Below are 19,593 nucleotides of genomic sequence, written 5' to 3'. Positions count from 1 at the left end.
CTCATTTGATCTCCACAACAAGTCTGTGAGTGTGTTGACTCCTCTGGGATTTCCTCCTATGACCTTTTTCTAAAAGATTCTCCTCCCCTACTTCACACAGATGCAAAGACATTATCACAGTCAATAGTTACTACTGTTTGGTCCAAGGGTAAGCATATGGCCTAGCTGGACAAATAAGTCTCTTCCCTGAGATTTTACTTGTTTTTCTCATTAACTCATTTTATTTTTTGAGCAGAACCCTAGAGAGTTTTGTTAGCTTTTTTCCAGGAACTAAAGTTGTTGGATATTAAACACTGAATAAGTTGGTTGCTATGTTTTCTACCACTGATTTATGCAATTAATATTTATTGAGCACCTTCTATGCTCCAGGCACTTCACTGGGTGCAAGGGATAGAGAAATGCATAGGATTTTTGCCTTCAACATATTTTATTGTACTGAGAGACTGAAAGTAAGCAAGAAAACAAATAAATAAGTTAATACAGAGTGTGATAAATGCTGCGCTGGGACTATGTGGAAAGAACCAGGCTGTATTGAGAGAGAAGAATATCAATACACTGATAGAGACAGAGATGAAGTTGGAAGGAAGACTAGTGAGAATTGAGCCTCTGGCTCTAGCAGCACCTGAGGTCCAGCTCTGTTGCTGTCCCTCCAGCACCTGGATCATTTTGTTCTTCCATGGATTTCAAGAGCTGCCAAGACATTTCCCTCATTGTTATAGTCGAATTGAGTTAGGTTTCTGCCATTTGCAATCATAACAGTCCATTCTGATACAGCAATCTAGATGGGAGCGCTTCTTCTTCTCCCTGTATAAATGGTTCAAGTAAGGACTTCTTTGGGGAAGTGGGCCTGAAACTTGAGCTGCATCAAATACTTTTTGGATATGATGCTTAAATATAAATCATAAATAAAATATAACCTGGGATGTTGCCTGGGATTAAAAAATAGTTCAACTATAGCTGGGGTCATTGCTGTCATCAGTGTCTTTGACCATTTTTTATGGTCAACAATATTGAACGGCTGATAGGATCAGAGTATATCTGAAAGCTGCAAAGGACTTTAGGGATCATTAAATCAGATCTCATTTTAGAGATATTGAGAGGGAGGCCCAGAGCGCACACATGACATATTCAAAGTCACATAGCTTGAGAGCAGCCAGGTAAGATTTGAACCCAGGATGCCTGACTCTCAGTTTATTCTCAGGTTACTATTGACTGATCTATTCATTCATTCAACAAACATTTTGAGAGCCTATTGTATGTCTAGGTGCTGGAGCCACAGTGGTTCCTGCTCTGATAGATTTCATTCTGACTGGGGGAAGAGAGACAACAAATAGAAAATCTGGTGGTGCATGTTGGGAAGAACTTGAAACAAGATGATATGAGAGAGTAAGACTCTGTGTGTACAGAGGGGAGGGAGGTCATGTTATTCCAAATGGACTGGTCAGGGAAGGCTTCTCTGAAGAGGTGTCATTTAATTCAAGATCTGAAAGTACAGGTGAGTCAGCCATGTGAAGACTGGAGGAAACCATATTCCAAAGGGAGGAAACAGGTGATGAAAAAGCTCTGGCAATGGAATGATTTGCCCAGTTCAAGGAACAAAAAGAGCGCTGGTGTGGCTGAAGCACAGCGAGAAGTGGAGAACAGGATGGTACCAACTGAAGTTGGAGAAGTTAGCAGGGGCCAGAGTGTTGCTTCCAGGGCCAAGGTAAAGGCTTGACTTTTTATCCCACATGCAGCAGGGAGCCATTTGGGCATCTTTGAGCAAAGGAGCAACATGATCAAATTTGTTTTAAAACATGATTCCAATCACTTGCTGGACAAGGGAGAATAAAAATAAAGAGTTAGCGGTGCAGACAAGAATGCTGGGAACCTGGACCATGGAGGTAGAAAGAAGAAGATGAATTTGAGGGGTGCCATGCAGGTAGAATGGATAGGACTTGCTGATGGCTTGGGTCTAGAGAAAGACAGACTCATGATCAATTGCTAAGTCCCAGGCTTTTTTGTCTTAAGAAATTAAATGGATGGTATTACCATGCACTGTGGGTAATTGGGGAAGATGAAAGTTTGAGGAGAAAATATAAATCAAGGGTTCCACTTTGCATATCACTCTACACCCTTGTGGTCTATATTTAAGGTCAAAAACAAGCAAACAAAAACCTGAAAAAGAATCACTAGAAAACCTTAGAGGATAGAGATCATGGACTGCTGTCTGTTACAACACAGCTAGCCATCTGGTTTTCTTATCCGCCACTAATTAATCAATGTGAAGCAGCCAGATAAGTAATAATTACCATTATAACAAACCACAGAAAGGTATCCAGAGATTGCCAAGAGGTCCATCCTAGTGTTAGAAGCAACCAGGTCAAACCCTATCAGAAGATGCCTAGTCAGACTGGGAGGGACATTCCAGGCAAAGGCACAGCTTGTATTCCAGAAGCTCAAAAATGGGCAGGAGCACAGTGACCTGGAACAGAGAGATAAAGGGATGCTCATGAGAGATTTACACTGTAGGATGATAGATCAGCATTTTATGTTGTAAGTGAGAGGCTAGTACAGGGAAATACCATCATGTGAAAAAGCTGGGAGGAAAAACAGACTCATTCATTTGTTCATTCATTCATACATTCATTCAACAAATTCTTATGGAGCCCTATCTTTGTGCACAACTGTTCTAGGTACAAGAACTAACAATGAACAGAACAAAGGGGTGTGTGATCCAGTCCTTGCTCTGTTCACTGAGCTCTGCCCAGCGGCTCATTGCTTTCACATGAGGAAAACCTTTTTTTCTGCTCTCTTGGCACAAATTGCTGGAGCTGAATGTACCAGGGTGGGTGAAGGGGAGGATGAGGTCAGAGAGGTAACAGGGCCAGGCAAGCCATTGTCAGGATTTTGGATTTTACTGTGTACGGAATGTGTTTGACAGAACAATGTGGGAGTTGCAGAGAGAGGTGTCTTGTGTTTGTTCCCAGTCTTCCTTCACTCACCTGCACCTGCCCCTGCCCAGCTTTGGCCAACATGTTCTATGCAGGTAGGTAAAAAAGTTGGAAATTTCATTTCTCTCCCTTTGTCTCTAAGATGACATCTATCAAACCTCTGATTCTCTTTTGGTTCTTTACAGAAACCCCACTTGAAATTTTCAGGTAGGATGGGGAGAAGGGCAAACCTATTGTTTCCTTCAAACCTAGTAATGTCAAAATGAACCCTCTCTATCGGCAGGGTGGTTTTGCTGATGAGACAGCTGCAGTTTGGGGAGTGTGATATCAAGGAAAGCAGTGTCTTGAGTCTGTCACTTTCTCTCTCTGTCCCATTGGGTAAGTCAGTTCTCCTCTCCGGTTGAGAAGGAGAGGGTTTGGGACTCAAATTTTATTCTTGTTAAGTTTCCTTTCTCCTCTAATATTCCTTGAACACTTGTCAGTTTTTTCCATCTCAAAAGTTCCCCTCGTCAGGCTTCGAAATGTGTGAACTGTTGAAAAAGACTGGGAGGTGCAGAGTGAAGAGGGAATGGGGGCTGGGCAGGCCTAGAGGGGTCCAGCACCAAAGAGCAGCCAGAGGCCCGGGGGGCCGTCTTGGTGACTGCTGGGGAAAGTACTAGCTCTCCTCGCAGAGGGAGCTCTGACAGGCTCAATCCAAACCAGATGTGCAGCAGAGAGAGCACAGCCTATTACAAAGTGTTGTGAAATGGCCCAGGGGAGGTAAATAAGCAAAAACAGGCCAGTTGCCTAGCAGCACATACAACAAAACAAGCAGCCAATCCATTCGCATTGGACAGGGCAGAATAGCTTTCTGCAGTAGGGAAAAAGAGACAGGGAGGGTTTGAGTCTGATGAGGACCCAGGGGACCTGCTCTCCAGCAACCTGTTCCCACTCCCTCCAGGCCACTCCTATGCTCCGGGGTGGCAGGGCTGCCACTGGACCTGCTCAGCCTGGTTCCACAGCCTCGGGGGCTTTGCACCTGGCTAACCCACAGGGTCATGGTCAGGGCCTTCTCCCCAGTGGTGGATGGTTGGGGTGAGGGCTGTCTGCACCCACTCCTGAGAATGGTGCTTGGCTGTATCCACTAGGAGGGGACAGGACTACAAAAATCTGCTAAAGTTCTTTGACAAGGTGCTTTACATGTGACTCTCCATCATTCATTCCTTCATACACCATGTATTTCTTGAGTACCTTCTATGTACCAGGCACTGTGACTGACTCCAGGAGGAGACGTAAAGGAAGAAAATAGAAACACTGTTTGCTCTCTAGGGATCTACAACCTATGGGAGGAGACAGAAATTAATAAGGAATTGTACAATCAAATGCATGATTGTAAATCATGCTAAATGCTTTAAAGGAAAAGAAAGGGGTTGAGGAGTTGGATTCAAACAAAGTATTCTGGGCAGGCCTCTTTTAGGAAGGTAAGTTGAAACTTAAAGAATGAGCAGGGATTAGCCAGGTAAAAAGAAGGGAAAGGGAGTCCCCAGAAGCAGGCAGGCAAAAAGGCCTTGAGGTGGGGAAGAGGTGGCTGCTTGGGGTAAATTACAAAAAAGAGAGTGGGGCTGGAGAACTGTCAGTGAAGGGGGTGGTGAAGTAGAGAGGGAGGCAGGGGCCAGATCACATAATCCTTTCCATGAGAAAAGGATATGAGATTTTGTCCTAAGTACAATGAGAAATCTTTGGGGTTTATTTACTGATGACAATATTGAGGAAGCTTCAGGAGTCCTGAGTTGATCAGATTCACTTTTTAAAATTAAAAAAAAAATTGTGAGACAGGGTCTCTGTTGCAAGTCTGGAGTGGTCTGATCATAGTTCACTGCAGACTCGAACTCCTGGGCTCCAGCAATTCTCCTGCTTCAGCCTCCCGAGTAGCTGGGACTACAGGCATGCGGCACCACACCCAGTAGATTAACATTTTTAAAAGATTACTCCTGGGTACGACATGGCAATTCTGAAAGGGAATGAGAGAGGGGACAAGACGGAGGGGTTAGGAGGCTAGGATTTTAGCAAAGTAAAAGTGTAGAAGTCCATAAACTGGCCCAAGGTCACAGGCAGAGCTGAGATCCAAGCCTGGACCTATGTGGTAACCACCAAGCTAGTGTCTCCAGGTTTCTGCCTCCCAAGACTAACTTGCTGGAGCCGTGGAAGCCACCTCGGCTCCTCTCCCAAGGAGTAAGTGTGTGTCTCCATCAGAGCTGGGGGGTAAGCAAGCACTGGCCTGGAAAGAACTCATTATGACAGTAGCTAGCCATGCCTTGCTGTCTGCCCTCCTCTGTCTGTCTCTCTCAAGCGCTGTCTCTCTCTCAATCTCTCTCTCTCTCTCTCACACACACACACACACACACACATGCACACACACACACATATACACACACAAATACCCTCCCTTCATTGTGACTCTACTCCCCCTACTCTCCCAGAACCTGAATTGAAAAAGCACTTTTTCTCCAGCTTCTCAGAATTTTCGGTAGTGTCAAATGTTCTCAAGGAATTCTTGCAGAGAAGAGCTCTTTGCAAGCACAGAATACATCCCAGTTGCTTTTGTAACCTCAGCATGAACTAGTGGTGACAGGTGACAGATGGACCATGAGTCTGGGAACTCAGTTTCGATTCAGGCTTTACAATGACTAGGTGTGCCTTACGAACTTTTTAAAGTGGGGACAAAAATGCTACTTGCTTTTCAGGATTATGAGGATTAAGCGAGACAATGTAGTATAGGAAAAGGCTTTGAAAATAGCAAAGCTGTGTATAAATATTCATTGTGATATTGACACAGATTCTGATCAATCAAAAGTTGCACCTGAATGGATTGGTGTTTTCCTGTCTCCCCACCTGTGACACACCTGTGCACAGAGTCAGGGGTGCAGCCCTTCCTTCCAGCATACACCTAATCCAGCTACCTGTCTATACATATCCTGCAGATGTTAAGCACATACAGGGCTAGCCCTCCTTTCTTACCATGCACACCATCAGCTTCATCCTCTGCCTGCTTCTGTTCATATCCTGGCAAAGGGAAATGAGAAAATTCTGGTCATCCCATAGCATCAAAGGCTTCTTTCCATAATATTACAAAATTCTACTAAATCGTGATATGGTAAGATATAATAATAAAGTGTTGTATTTGGATTATCTCGATGATTCCAAGATATTAGTCATTTTTGCTCCACCTTTGTTATTTTTGCCATATATGGGTATCATCATGTTATATTGCTGCCAGTGCGCTTTAACGTCATTCAGTGTAGATTCAGTGAGCTCTGGAAGTCTGTGTCAGTGTATTAGTCCATTCTTACATTGCCATAAAGACATACCTGAGACTGGGCAATTAATTTTTTTAAAAAGAGGTTTAATTGGCTCATGGTTCTGCATGCTGTACAGGAAGCATGGCTGGGAAGGCCTCAGGAAACTTACAATCATGGTGGAAGGCAAAAGAGAAGCAGGCACGTCCTACATGGCCAGAGAAGGAAAAGAGGGTGAAGGGGGAGGTGTGATACACTTTTAAGCAACCAGATCTCATTAGACTTACTCACTATCACAAGAACAACAAGGGAGAAATTCAACCCCATGATCCAATCATCTCCCAAACCCCTCCTCCAAAACCGGGGATTACAATTCAACATGAGATTTGGGCAGGGACACAGACCCAAACCATATCAGTTTATTTTATTCTACACCATGGTTGTCTAGTGACCCTAAGCAGGAAAACACACTGCTGGAGTATTAAGCCAGCATTTACTCAAAAGGCCACTCCAGAGCCATTTCAGTTACTTTCATCTCTGTTCAACACCAGAAGTTTTATTAGTTATCATAATAGAAATTATAAATAGGGCTTTGTTAATGAAATTAATTTTAAAGATACGTGGGTTAGGAGATTGTTTTGTTTTGTTTTGTTTTGTTTTGAGATGGAGTCTCACTCTGTCACCCAGGCTGGAGTGCAGTGGCGTGATCTCAGCTCACTGCAACTTCCACTTCCTGGGTTGAAGCAATCCTTCTGCCTCAGCCTCCTGAGTAGCTGGGACTACAGGTGCGTGCCACCATGACTAGTTAATTTTTGTATTTTTAGTACAGACAGGGTTTCACCTGCAGGGAGCTTTTTACCCTTGACTCTTTGGAATGATGACTGAAGCTTAATCTTTAAACAGTTGAGTCCAGCCACTGATTTAGAGCATTCTAATTGCTGCTATGGTGGCCATGAGAATGGGCTCCTCAGATCTCAAACTACATGGAGCATAAGTGCCCTCATTGCTGGGCACTGGAATCCATCTCTGCACCTGCATCTGGGCCATGCTCCCACTGCTGCTCCCAGCCAATCACTGAGCACTCTGGGAGTACTAAAATAGGTCAAGTCCTGGGGAGATCAGGGGCTCCTCTGATGAGCCAACATTAGCTCAGGCCTCCCCAGCAACGTTGCCACACTTCTCTTAGAGGTGCACTGCAATCTAGACCCTTAATGCCCAATTTCCCTTCATTAATCCCCCCTCTCTTCTGCACTTGGGGTCAAACTTGCATCACTTGCATTCTCTCCCACACTCCCAACTTCCTTTCCCTTGTCTCTGGTAGGCACTTTCCCTAATAAATTTCTCACACATTGAAGCCTATCTGGTGTCTGTCTGTTTCTCAGAGAACCCAGATGAGTGGTCCCTGGAGTGATCTGAGAAAACAATAAGATGATGCAATGGTCTGAATATTTGTGTCCCCCAAAATTCATATGTTAAAACTTAATTATCAAGGTGATGATATTAGAAGGTGGGGCCTGTGGGAAGATGATTAGGTCATGTGTGTTCCACCCTTACAAGTGCCCTTATAAAAGAAACCCCAGAGAGCCAGCTAGACCCATTTCTACCATGTAAGGACACAGCTTCCAGGGTGTCAGGGTCCTGTCACATGGCAGTGAATGCCCAGTGGTGGCAGGGTCACCAGCAACACTGTAATAGATTGTTCTTGACCAGCATTTGGCTCTGCTTGATATCCAAGCCTCACCCTTGTGCCTTCTTGTTGATTCTGTAAGCTAGATACAGGGTGTCCTGACACACATAGTGCCTTTGTATGGGTTTCTTAAAGGCACGTCCCTCATAGTAGATCATTAGAAAGAAGCAAACCTTTCTTCAAGCTGAACACAGCTTTCACTCACCCTCACCCAGGAAACTTTCTGCAGGACAAAACCTGCGCAACTCTACTTGGTAGCACTAGCTATGCAAATACCACTTCAATTTATTTTTTTCTGTTGAATTCAACAAGAATTTGTTTGTTTGTGGCTGCATTTATGTGTTCACCAAACCTCACTTCCTTTTCATCCTGGACACACAGCTGACTACATTTCCCAGCCTGCCTTGCAGTTCTTTGGCTCTGTATAACTGAATTCTGGCCAATGGAATATGAAAAGAAGTGATGTACTTCCAGAGCTAGCCCACAAAAACTTCCCACTTCATCAGCTATTTGCTCTCTTTCCCCAGCTGCTCACTGATGTCACTTAGAGGAAGGCAGGGGCACAAGATGGGAGGACCCAGAGCTCCTGGTTCTTAAGTAAGTACATAGAACACAGCCCCTCCTGCCTTGCAGTCCCTTCATGCCAAGAAATAAAGTTGTACATAATGTCCAAGCATTGACACTTTGTGTTTGCCTGTTAAAGATGTTAACCTACCATGACAAATACACTGTTTGCAAACAAGAATCCTGATTAGTCCTGGTCTCCTTAGGTTACTTAATTTTGTCCGTGTCTTGTCATCTCAATTAACTTGTAAGTGCCTTAGAAATGAGAGCTAGGGTTTGAAATATACAGTTTTTCTTTATTTAATACCTAGCTCAGGGTATGCCTGTGGGTAAATTAGAGCCAGAAGATTATTTAGAAATATGTATTATTTCTCTCTGCCCCAGTTTCCTCTCCAACAGCATATATTTCACTAAAAAGGAAGACAGAAAGAGAAACAAACTAAGGTTTGGAGAAAGTAAAATCTTAGAAACTGAAAGAATATCAATGGAATATAATTATATACAACTGCTGGTTCTTAAATCAGTTTTCTATATTCACTGATTAGGAAAATAAAGTTGGAAAAATATTTTCTTTTCGTCCTTCCATAGTTTCTCAATAAAAGAAACTTCATTCGTCTTCTATCGCTGCATAACAACTTACTCCAAAACTTACTAGCTTAAAATAACAAACGTTTTTAATCTCAATTCTGTGAGTCAGGAATCTGGGTGTGGTTTGGCTGAGTGTCTCTGACTTAACGTCTCACAAGGTTGTAAGCAGTCAGCTGAGGCTGCAGTCTTATCTGAGGGCTATCAGGGGCAGGGATGGTGATCTGCTTCCGAGCTAACTCATGTGTTTGCAGGCTGTGGCCCCACAGTATGTGGGTCTCTCTATAGGTCCACCTAATAATCCGGCAGCTAGTTTTCCCCAAAGTTGGCAATACAAGAGAGAGTACTTAAGATGGAAGCTACAGATTTTTTAAATAACCTAATCTTAGAAGTGGCATAATCAATCCTGCCATGAATGCTAGCATGTAAGTATCATTGGGGGCCATCACAGAAGCTACTTACCTTAGGAACGTTCTAGAATTTTTTCAAAGAACCTTTATAAAGGACTATTGGAGTTTCCTGAGCTCTTTTCTATACAAGTTCTCCTCCTATTTCTTCTCCAAACCTAGCCTAATATGTCCATTTGTGCAGTGGTTCAGGATACAGAAAAAACACTTCGCTTACTTTTAAGAGAGAATTTGACATAAAGAATTGTTAACTAAGTGCTAAAGAACTATAATAACAAAAAGAGTAACAAGTGTTAGCAATTACAGGAAATAGTTACAACTCCTACTGCTGAGGAAACAAAAGGAGAGGTTAGAATGATTAAAAGGCAGAAACTTGAAGGATTAGCCCCAGAGCACTCGAATTCAGGTCACAAATGCATAGCAATTGCTCAGCTGGTGCTGAGGTCTCTGGGCTAGGAAGAGGAGTTCTGTGGAGCTGGAAGCCAGACCTCTTTGGAGGAAACTCCAGCAGCTATGTTGGTGTCTCTGAGGCAATGCAACAAGTCTACTCCTCCATGTATTGGAAAACTGCAAACTGGACTCAACTGGAAGGAAGTGCTGCTGCCAGTGTGAAGAAGCCAGCCTGACGTGACAGAAACGGAAGCAAACAGGAAGCAGCCAGTCTTTTCTTCCTCCGCCTGTCATACGGTCTCTCTCGAGCATCCCTTTGTTGGCAGGGCCTAAAAGGGAGCTGCTGACAAAGAAGGAATTTGGTTTGTAGAGTTCCAGCCCAGTGTCTCAAAACAGAGTATGGGGGTGAAAGAATTTGTAACTGAAACTGAGAGATAATATCCTCATCACTTGTACGTGAAGCCATCCCCAATTCAAGTGACTGTAATTTGGAATATTCTTTAATTTCCTTTAATGCCCCATAATAATAATGTGTTGACATCTGTACATCTCAATACAGTTCTTTCAAGCCATTATCTTGTTTAATCTTGTGAGAATGACAAAAATCATTCTTTCACCATTGAAGACAACAGTGCCCAAAAATGTCAATCACTTGCTGAAAGATGAACAATATACAAATGGTAGACTTGGGATTCAGTCTCTCTGATTTCAAGCCCAGGATCTTTTTTACTGTATCGTACTGTCTCCTCAAAATGTTCATCAAGAGCCCTATCCTTATTAGTAAATCCTCAATAAACCAGAAATGAATTCACGCAAACACCTTTACTTATGATCATTTAAATTCTCCTTGAGTGATAGAAATTTCTAGGATTCTCATTCATTCAACAAGTATTCAATGAGCACATTCTAGGCTATAAACTCCTAGGAGAAACCATTTTAAATAGGATAGGGTATATGCAAGAGCAGAGTCTGCATCTGGCCCTCTCACCTGCATGCTTGAGGTGGCAGAAGATAAAATCTCCCTCTCTCCTGTGTACCTTGGGCTAAGCATTCTTCTCTGGATAGCCAGGACCCAGTTGATCCTGAGCCCCCATTGCTAAAGAAATTCTCATTGTTCTTGGTTCCATTAGGTCACTCTTTGATGTCACAGGACATTTTCTAGGGAAAACATGCACCAAACTTTCCCCCCTAATAAGTGGGCAATGGCCCCACAGAAAGATTAAAGAGGAAAAAGCCCCTATTTGGAAAGCCCCAGGTGACTGGATTTCTGAGCCTGTATTTTCATTCTCCCTTCCTTAGCTCTGTGAAGATCCCTTTCTGAAGTCACCATAACCTCTAAATCCCCATAGAAGAATACAACACAAAGAGCTCTGGTCCTCCACTTAATATGCCCAAGCTTGCCACCTTGTCATCTACCACACTGGGGTGTTGCAGTGACTTTGAGCTAGAGAAGAAACTTTAACTCCTTCCAGAAAACATACTGGAGGCATACTGGGCAGGGACAGCTAGCTGAAGGCCATAAACTTTTGTATGGGTCCTCATATTCTTAAGTACTTTGCACCATTAACAATAGTTCTTTGGGTAGGTAGAGTTACCAGGGCGCTTCCACATTCTGTGTTTTTATATTTCTGTATTGTTTGATGGTTTAATGACCTATGATGTGTGTAATTTAATAAATGTGTGTATAAGCATATATTTAAACCCTTTGGAGCTGTTATTGTTACTAAGAGAGTATGTGATACACGGAGACCAGGAGTGGGAGGGAGCTTTTGAAATCATATATAGGCCCTACTACTCCAACTGTGTAGCAGCATTAGCTTCACCTGGGATTCTGTTAGAAATGCAGAATCTCAGGACAACCCTGGACCTACTGAATCAGAATCTGCATTTTAACAGATGCTCAGGTGACTTATATACATATTAGCAGTTGAAAAGCCCTCATGTCATCGAGCCAAATTCTGGATTTCACTGTGAAGGAAACAAGAGGGGTAGAGGGAATCACTTGCCAAAAGTTCACACAGCCTATCAGCACCAGAAGTAGGACTCCAGTTCCCATCTTTAGAATCCCAATAATCATGACTTCAGGCTGCCTCTCCAGCTTGCAGTCTTCCAGAAGCCAGGCTTATTTTTCTGTACTTTATAAGAAAATGTCTTCTAAGTCTCAGGGTAACATGGAAGGTGAGCCTTAGTCCTTTAATACAGCTCAATACTGCTAGGTAAGTTAAGGCAGTGGCAGGCTGGGAACTGGGCTCACCAGCCCTGGATTAGGCCTCGAATCATATTCTCATAGTGTTTGAGAGAAAGCTCAAAGTGGATTTAGGAACAAGTGAGGGTGGAAAAACAGGTAAAGCTAGTGACGTCAGGGCATCTCTGGAAATTCAGGGAGGGGCAGAGGAAAGGTTTGGGAATCCCTTATGTATCGCTTCGCATTTATACAGGTGGCAGATGAGTCAAATGGTGGCTGGTGTGTTATGGAGAAGGGAATTGCCTATAATTGAGTTGCGAGTGCTCGTACAAATGCTAAGCAGGCCAGCTGTTTACAGAGTTTGAATTCTGCTCCCTCACGCACATGGAATCATCCCAGCTTGTTGGCATGTCTGGGGTCTATAGTGTTGCCCCCTCCTCTTGATCTGAAAACATGCTCAGATTGGGGTATGTCTGATTCAAGAAAGGGCTGAGTTCAGCATCAATCAGCAAAGTGGCCAGAACATAAGAGGGCTCCCCAGGGCCCCAGAGCTGGAGTTGAGTCTTTGCCTGAGACGTTGGGAGATACCAAGGCCAAAGGTGCAGGCTGAGTGAAAAATACACAGTAAAGGCAAAGTACTAAGCATCAGAATTTCTGCCTGAAAATTAGCTCACAGAGCAGGGAATGTGCACCAGGGAGAAGCAGCCAGTAGGCAAGAAGAATGTTGTGGTTAATAGCTAAGAGGTGGGCTATGGAGAAAAGTGCAATTCTGGCTTCACCAGCCTCTGGCTATGTGACCTTGGGTGAGTGACTTCTTTCAAAGGCATCACACATCCAATTAATGGATAATTATCTCAAGGTAATGTCATATCTTTTTGTTTAATGAAACACTGACTCTTGTAAAAAGTCAAATGTAAAGTCACTCCCTCTTTTCTGAAGCACAGTTTTGTTTTTTTTTTAAAGGTGGAAAGAACAAAAACAAATGTTGCCTTTTATTCAGACATACAGATGAACTTACTCAAGGTTTTAGTTAATAAGTGATAGAGTGGGATTCAACACAGTCTCACATCAGAGTCCAAATTCAAGCACAAAGCTGTGGTGTGCATCATCATCAGGACTAAGTTTAGGCATCACCTGCCCAGGCCTTCCCTGAGCAGCCCAGGCCTTCCCTGAGCAGCGCATCCCCTTCCCCATGCGTATGTACGGCCCCTATGAGCAGCCCTGCTCTGCCTTCCTCAGGGCTGCAGGCTTCCCTCTGTAAGGGAGGAAAAATGCCTTTTCCTCACCATCCTGGGTTCAGGACTGAAGCTCCTCTAACAAAAGACAGATTACGAGAGAAAAACATACTCATTTATTTAATGTAATTTATATATATTTATCAATATATTTAACATTTTATGTGACATGGCAGCCTTCATAAGGAAATGAGGACCCAAAGAAACAGTTAAATCTGAATATTTTTATGCTAGGTTTGATGAAGTATAGACAGCCATAGAGAAATATGATAAGGCAAAAACGGTATGATCTAATGGGAATAAATTGAGGAAACTTATCAAGGCTGGTTGTTCAGATTCTTCTCTGTGTCCCTGTGTCTTCAGAAATCAAAATGTTCCTTTCTTCCAGGTATAAGGAAGGCACCTCTCACAGGGAAGTCTTATGATCTGCTTAAGGGAAGGCCAAAAATTCTTTCCTAGGTTTTAAGACCCACTTCAGGGGAGAAGAGCACAAGAAAGTCAGAGTCCCCTTCCTGCTTTTGCTGTTTTCTTCAGTATGCCCAGGTGCCATATTTTGGGGGTAGTGTGCCCTGAATCCCATCACCTCACAGAACTTAGCACACTGAGTTGTAAATTGCATAGATGATCCTTTGAGGGTCAACTGTGTCAACTGAGCTGTAACCACAGCACTTAATGCTGCAGCTGACACATAATAAATGCTCAAAAATATCTATTGATTAGCTATATACCTTCAGGATTTGAAAAATTTACTATGCCAGATATGGTGGATTGGCAGTCAAAATACATCTTATCTTCTTTCTAGTATGTATCCCCAGTGTGAAATCTAGAGAGAAATAAGATATGTCCTAGACTCTCTCACAGCTAAGCCAGCTAAGCAATGGGTGAGAACTAGGCTTGGCCAGTCAGATGCAGGAGCACAAATTCTGGAATGGAGGAGTGAGGGGACACACTTCTGCTGCCTCTACTGCATCTGTGGCCAACATAGTTGTGAGAGTGATTGGTTTTTCTGCAGCCCCATCAGTGGAGGGCCCAGTGCTGGGTCACTTGCTTTGTGGGGACCAGGAGGCAAGGCACTGAACATCCATTCTGTTGGTACAGACTGTATCATACATAACATAGCTCTTCTAGGTTAGGGCAGTGCTGAGGTAGTTTTGGAACCAAAGCTTCCATTTCGTAGAAGGCCCAAGGAAAAAAATAGAAGATCCCTGTATTGCCCAGGGCTTTGGAATGATTTATAAAAGCTCAATTCTACAAGCTATTTTAATACTAATATATTTTAATTAGGACATTGTGTTGGCTGACTTACCAAGATAAATAATGGACACTTAAACAAAGTAAAAGTTTTTTTTCTCTCTCACATAAAATTATAAGCTGGTAGGCAGTCCAGGGGAATATAGTAGCTCTATCTCCCAAAGATATTCAATGACTTAGTTTTCTTCTTTCTTGGTGTCCTGTTAACCTCTAGAGTGTTTCCCACCTGAAGCTTTTTCCCACCACCAGATCCCATCATCCCGTATGTGGGAAGTAGGGGAGTAGAAATGGAAGGCAAGCAGCCTCCTTTTAAGGAAATGACTTAACACTTATGTGTTACTTTTACACACATCCCCTTTGCCATAATTTATCCACAGGATCATATCTATCAGCCAGTGGATTGGCAAATGTAATTGCAATGTAGGCAGCCACATAAATGCCCAGCTAAAACTTGGAAGGGGATAAAGTCCTAGTCTTGAAAGGAAGGAAATGGATATTGGTGAATAATAGTCTCCTGCATAGTTGACCAAAAAAAAAAAAAAAAAAAAAAAATTCTGTCCACCTTAAACTAGCTAGAAGAATTAAATATACTCTCTGCAACCGAAAACTGTTACAGTTACTTAAACTGATATCAAGAGGGGCTTTCACCTTGTGTTGGGATAGAATTAAGCAGTAGATGTGGAGCCCACTTTGTATCCTAAAAGTCTCATTAGCAAAATGAAAAGTAACATAGAATTAAAATGTGGCTTTTGAGAAACATATAATGCAGTTGAAAAATCTAAGTTAACACACAAGAATGGCCTTGCAAAAAAAACAAATAAAAAAACTGAGTGTTACACCTGAAGGTGAGGTGAACAAAGAAGTCTTAGCCTGGCATGTAAGTAGTGTTGATAGAAAATAAAGATTTCAGGTCATGGGATACTGCATAACCAATTCTATTTTGGAAGAGGGTGACAGAAAATATAGGCAGCTCCTTGTTACAAGTAAAATTTAGCTGAGAGGCAGGTGCTAATATTTGTCAGGTGCTTATATTTCCAAACACAGTTCAGTAGTCCCCCCTTATTTGCAGTTTTGCTTTTGGCAGTTTCAGCTGTGGTCCAAAATATTGCATGGAAAATTATATAAATAGACAATTCCTAAGTTTTAAATTGTGTGCCACACTGTGTAGCATGATGAAATCTCACGTAGTCCCACCTGGGTCTTGAATCATCCCTTTGTCCAATGTATCCACACTGTATATACTTCCTGCCTGTTAGCGACTTAGTAGCCATCTCAGTTATCAGATCAACTGTTACATTATATCACAGTGCTTGTGTTCAAGTAACCCTTATTTTTCTTAATAATGGCATCAAAGTGCAAGAGTAGTGATGCTGGAATATTGTTATAATTTATTTTATTACTAGCTATTACTGTTAATTTCTTACTGTACCTAATTTATAAATTAAACTTTATCATTGATATATGTGTATAGGAAAAACTCTAATATATAGAAAGTTCAGTAATATCTATGGTTTCAGGCAGCCACTGAGGATCTTAGAATGTATTTCCCAAGGATAAGGGGGGACTACTGTCCTACATATTCACTTAAGTTTGTATTTTTCCATTAGCATCTGTGAATATGAATACCTCAATACACCCTCCAGCACCCAATAAAGAAGGCATTATTATTACCATTATAGTTGAGGCAGCTGAAACAATGAGAATAAGCAAAGCAACTTTCCCAGGGTTATCTGGGTCATGTAAGTGGTAGGGCTGGGTTTCACACCCAGGCAATCAGTAGCCTATGCTCTTCAGCACTTCTATATATGTTTTCCATGCTTACTTGTGACTACAGTTTCCCTGTTTTGTCCCCTAAGACAACAACTACCAGCTCCAGATAGAAGACTTGAAAATGCACCAAAGAATCTGGACAGTCTGTAGGTGACCTTGTATATGACTAGTTACTATGAATAAAAAAGCAACAAGACTTCATCAATGCTTATTCTTTTCTTTTCTTTTCTTTTTTTTTTTTGAGACTGAGTTTCGCTCTTGTCACCCCAGCTGGAGTACAGTGGTATGATTACAGCTCACTGTAACCTCCACCTCCCAGGTTCAAGCGATTCCCCTGCCTCAGCCTCCCGAAGTAGCTGGGATTACAGGTGCCCGCCACCACGCCCAGCTAATTTTTTGTATTTTTAGTTGAGACAGGGTTTCACTGTGTTGGCCAGGCTGGTCTTGAACTCCTGATCTCAGGTGATCCACCCACCTTGGCCTCCCAAAATGCTGGGATTACAGGTGTGAGCCACCACGCCCAGCCCATCAATGCTTATTCTTTGCCCATTACTATACAAGGCCTATAAGATGTGGTCCCTGTCCTTGAAGAACTTAAATATTCCCTAAAAGTAATATGAGGTACACAACCATTAATCTGGGGGCTAGATAAAAACCTACAAATTCCTTAACAAATAATTAAGGAGTAATGACTCTGTACCAGACCCATGGTTTTATGAGACAAAAAAACTGACAGGATTTCTGCCTTCCTAAGGCTCAAAATGCAATGGCTGAGATAGATATTTAGTAGTTACAAATAAAACACACAAGTGCATTAAATTGTATGTAAATATTTACAGTGTGCAGTAAGAAAAATGGCAGGGGGGTGTTTGCTTAGACTTTTAGATGATGCAATAAAATAGATAAAAATAGATATTTCAAAGCTCGAAAGTTAGAGAAGGGAAAATCCTACATTGCATCAATAAAGGTCCAGCCAAGAGACAGAAATATCAGAGAATGGAAAAGGTATGTTTAGTCTCAGCTTTGAAAAATGAAGAGGAATTAGACTGAGAATTGGGGAAGAAGATTTTGTACCAAGGGAGCAGCAAGTCTAGAGTCCCTCAGGTGGCACAGAGCTCTGTGAATTTAAAGAACCCCATGAGGGCTGCTGTAGCCAGGATATAGCAATTGAGGGAAAGAGTGGTTTAGGCAAGGCTGGAGACATTGGAAACCAAACAAGGTCTTGCAAACCGATCAAGGAGTTTAAGTAGTTGTAAGTGCAGTAGGAATCCATTGTAGGTTTAGAAAGAGAAATGATTTACGATTAAGACAATCACTCTGGTTGCAGTAGGCATGGTTTATAGATTTAAGACTGAAATAAGGAAAACCAATTAAAAGCTTTTCCAGTACTCCAGGTCTTTGGATGCTAAATTTCAGATACTTTTCACAAACCACAACGTGTACTTCGAGATGCTGCAGCTAGAACACTGCAAATCACATTTCAGCTTGACTAGCTAGTTACCTGCTGAGCTCAGCCCATGGGGGCCACAGCAGGAGGCTGCACACCCGGAGGAGAGAAAGAAGCAATTGTTCCTTTCTGTTTGCTTCCTCCTTTCCGTTTACTTCCCGTTCCTATGTTCATAAGCAATGTCTCTTCACCCTGGCAGCAGCAGTTGTTTCAGGAGCAATGGTTAAATCCAATTTGCAGTTTTTCTAACACTCACAGAAACAGCCTCATTGTGCCCCCTCAGTGACACTAACCAATCTGAGCCCCCTCCTCAGAGATCTGGGTCCCAGACCAATGAGACTTGTCCTTCAAACTCAGAAACACTATCATCAGCCAGGCAGTGTCCCTTCTCAGAATCTGAGTTTCATCTCTGCAGGGCCTTCTCTCCCATATTTCTCAGTTTTAATAATGCCAACCTCTTTCTTTGGTTGTCCCAGTCCCAGAGGCAGCTGCTTCCTGTAATTGTTGGCTCCATGATACCTTAGCATTCTCTTTTTGCCATTTTGGTTGTTGAGTTCCCAGGCAGCAATTCTCTATATTAAATTCTCCATGTTAAAATAACTGGTATGGTTTCTCTCTCGGCTGGACCTTTACTGATGCAATGTAGGATTTTCCCTTCTCTAACTTTTGAGTCTTGAAATATCTATTTTTATTGTATCATCTAAACGTCTAACCAAATAAAAAGGCAGACCCAGCCATGGAATAAGTATAAGCTTTGTAATCAGAAAAACAGCAGAGCTACTTACTGGAAGTATGACTGTGGGTCTGACCCTTTACCTTTATAAGTCTTAGTTTCTGCATCTATAGAATAGGTGCAGTAAACCTCTACTTCAAATGGTCATTGTGACGGACTGGCACAGGCCAGGCACATATTAGGTAAACAATTTGTGGCAGCTATTATTATTAAAGTATGTCTCATAGAAAGTGTTTTATTTTAGATAATTTATTCAACAAATATTTTAGAACATGCCCTGTAAGTGTTTTCTTCCTGTTCTCTCCTGCCCCCCTGCAGGTGCCTCTGACTCATGACTTCCTCTCTCATAACTGTTCCTCGAAGTTTCCTCCCTACACATTTACTTGCCTCCATGTCCTCTCTCCAAAACCAGAATCTTCACAGGGTCAGGAAGAAAGCACTCAACACAATATCCAACATTTTGTATAGATCCAATCATCATTTGTTGACTAACCTCTGCTTGCTAACTGTTCACTACGGCTTTGTCTGGCTTCATACATCCTCTGAATACCTTGGCTTCCCTTGGGATACTTCATGATGGGGCCAAAGCATCAGGACAAAAGAGCAGAGCAGAAAACATGCAAAGAAGACACTTCCCACCACACTCCACAGCTTCCTATTCTCAAGACCAGTGGCACTTCAGCAACCTGCTTCCCTTTAACTCTGTCCAGCTGGAGCCCTCTTCTCAGCCGCCCAGGGCTGGTAGTGAAGGCCCATTCGCAGTTGATTAAGGAGTAATTAGCAAGCCCAGTCAGGATCATTAGCATTTCTATGTTCCCACTTGTAAATAATAACTGGTTTGAGTGAGGTGATTAAAAAAAAAAAGAACAGCTGGTGGGAGATTTTAGAAATTTACCTACAGGTCCAGCTGAAGTGCCCACTGGGAACCCTTGGGAGCCTCAGTAGTCCAAACACCAGACAGATGCCCTCTCCCTGCCCCAAAACTATCCTTAGAGGGAACAATTGCAGAGACCTCTACACCCTCCCTATAGCACAAAAGTACAAATGTCTCCTCTCCTAGTAAGAAAGGGCATGGTCATAATAGAGAGGGGGAAAAAAGAAAAGAAAAGAAAGAAAAAACCCAGATTTTGG

At 42.5% G+C, this 19,593-nt stretch overlaps 1 long non-coding RNA gene across 2 annotated transcripts in view; it reads left to right on the top strand.

Moving 5' to 3' along the window:
* LOC101147157 (uncharacterized) overlaps positions 1-19,593 on the top strand; it is a 67,814-nt gene that overhangs the window by 33,177 nt on the left and 15,044 nt on the right. Inside the window, exon 5 of one of the 2 annotated variants that reach the window (XR_008671039.2) lies at positions 8,423-8,492. The exons of the other annotated variant lie outside the window; for it this stretch is intronic. This is a non-coding gene — a long non-coding RNA (uncharacterized lncRNA). The remainder of the gene's footprint in view (positions 1-8,422; positions 8,493-19,593) is intronic. 2 annotated transcript variants of the gene reach the window in all.

The sequence above is a fragment of the Gorilla gorilla genome, chromosome 1 (genome assembly GCF_029281585.2).
Source record: "Gorilla gorilla gorilla isolate KB3781 chromosome 1, NHGRI_mGorGor1-v2.1_pri, whole genome shotgun sequence".
Classification (NCBI taxonomy): Eukaryota; Metazoa; Chordata; class Mammalia; order Primates; family Hominidae; genus Gorilla; species Gorilla gorilla.
Note: the sequence above shows the minus strand (reverse complement) of the source record. Positions and strands in the feature narration are given on the sequence as shown.